The following is a 1,954-nucleotide window of genomic DNA, read 5'->3' on the forward strand; positions in this document are numbered from 1 at the left end:
TTACATGTTTTGCACAAATACAGCACTGTTTGCAACAGCAACAAAAAACACGGAGTAGTTAAATTAATTATGGTACTTTCGTATGAAGGAATACTATGCTTTTATTAAAGGATGAGGTGAATCTATTTGAAAAGATGTCTGTGGCATATTGATTGGTTAAAAGCCAAACCAAAAGAAAATATGTTGCAAAACAGTATGTCTAGCATGACTGTTTCTGGTACAATGAAAAATGATATGCAAGGTATATGTAAACATGTCATTAAAATTTGCTAGTATATGCAAAATATTGACCCTAAAAATCATTCCATATTGAATGGGAAATATAGCACTTATACCTGTTTTTCTGGGGATTTGGAAAGCTTATGCTTTGTTATAAGCTCTAATTTCCAGCTTCCACTGAATGAACAGCCTTTTGGTTTTTTTTTTTTTTTTTTTTCAGTGTTTGAAGACTTTATTGCGTTAGACAAACTGAAGTCCTTGGAAACACAGTTCCACCGAATGCGTTCTTTATGCACCGAACTCAAAAATATACAATTTAAAGCACTTAAAACCAACTTAAAGTACTTCTCACATTAAACCAATTTTCCCATTTTTTTTTCAGTTTTGACATAAAAAAAAAAAAGGAACAGAAAGAGTACATTAAAAGAAAACTGTCAGCGCGGGTTTTAAAAACGTTTGGTTTACCTGTGATATTATTTCCAAGGCTGCTTTGCCGTGGAGACGCAGATGCCTCGCGCTCAAAGCTGTGTGATCACCAACCGTCTGAGGGGTGAGGACCACACAGAGCGCCGGGGAGGGCAGGCTGGGGGCACTGCCCGCATGCCTGCAGGCCCCATCCCCAGGGGCCCGCGACGGGGACAAGGGGACGGACGACGCGCTCAGTCACAGCAGCCTGAGGGCCATGACAACTCTGCAGGACGAGGAGGGTCTTCAGACAGAGGGCGGGTGCGGTTAGGAGGGAGGGTGGTCCTCCCCTCGGATGCTTCGGTACTTAGCCATGTCTTCTGGAAATACTTCATTGTGTCGATCTTGCCTTTAACTTGCTCATTCTTGGCCAGAGCCCTCTCCAGGCACTCTTTGGTGTAGAGCTGGGGGTTTCGCCCTTGATCTATGTATTCAAATACTTCTAAAGGGACCGTGATATCATGAAGCTGCTGTCTGCATTTATCAATATCTTGTAAGCCAGTAACAATAAAATTCAGCTTCTGGTTGAGCCCGGCCTGGCTGCTGGGCTGGAAGTCGCTAACGATAATGCCGAGCTGCCGGATGTTCTCCACAAACTTCTCCAGGTGCTCCTCCAGGTGGTCGAACTTCTCCGCCATCGCCGCACAGCCCGCACACCGCCGCGGGCGTGGTCCTGCCCCACCGCTTCCTCACAGCCTTTTGGTTTTTTTCATTTCTGCTGTTGTTTTTTTCTGCCTTGAACCCTTTGCCTTGATTTCCAAAAACCCCTGTTCATACCAGGCTACTGTGTATACTAGATTTTTACTGAGAATTTGGTGATGACATTAAGGAATTACATTGTAGCAGAGAACACTAGGTGGCTTAATGTTTACTACTAGTCATCTTATTCTTAAAATTACTTTAGTCAACTCTTTACCCTTATCTTCTCCCCCAAGTAGTCATTGGTGGCCCTGGCTTTTCCCCATATTTCTAGTCCTACCACCAGCCACCCCCTTCTTCAGCCTTTTGTTTTCCTTTGCATGCTTGTCCCAAACCTCCAACTTTCAGTTCATGTCTTCTGGATAGTAATTCAATGATATTGTTGTCATTCCTCTTCTAGAACCATTTTTGTCAGGAGCTTATATCATGAATTAATATATCAGTTAGGATAGATTGTATGTGACAGAAAACTCAAAAACAATAGTGGGATATGCAGATTCTCCATTTGTCTCTCCTGTGGAAATGAAACCGAGCGGTAGGCACTCCAGTGCTGGAGTGGCAGTACCAGGCT

At 43.4% G+C, this 1,954-nt stretch overlaps 1 pseudogene across 1 annotated transcript; it reads right to left on the reverse strand.

Moving 5' to 3' along the window:
• LOC108636221 lies at window positions 423–1,392 on the reverse strand (annotated as a pseudogene). Its single transcript, XR_001918188.1, has one exon. The product of XR_001918188.1 is annotated as a mediator of RNA polymerase II transcription subunit 10 pseudogene (transcript).

Source organism: Capra hircus, chromosome 6 (genome assembly GCF_001704415.2).
Source record: "Capra hircus breed San Clemente chromosome 6, ASM170441v1, whole genome shotgun sequence".
Lineage (NCBI taxonomy): Eukaryota > Metazoa > Chordata > Mammalia > Artiodactyla > Bovidae > Capra > Capra hircus.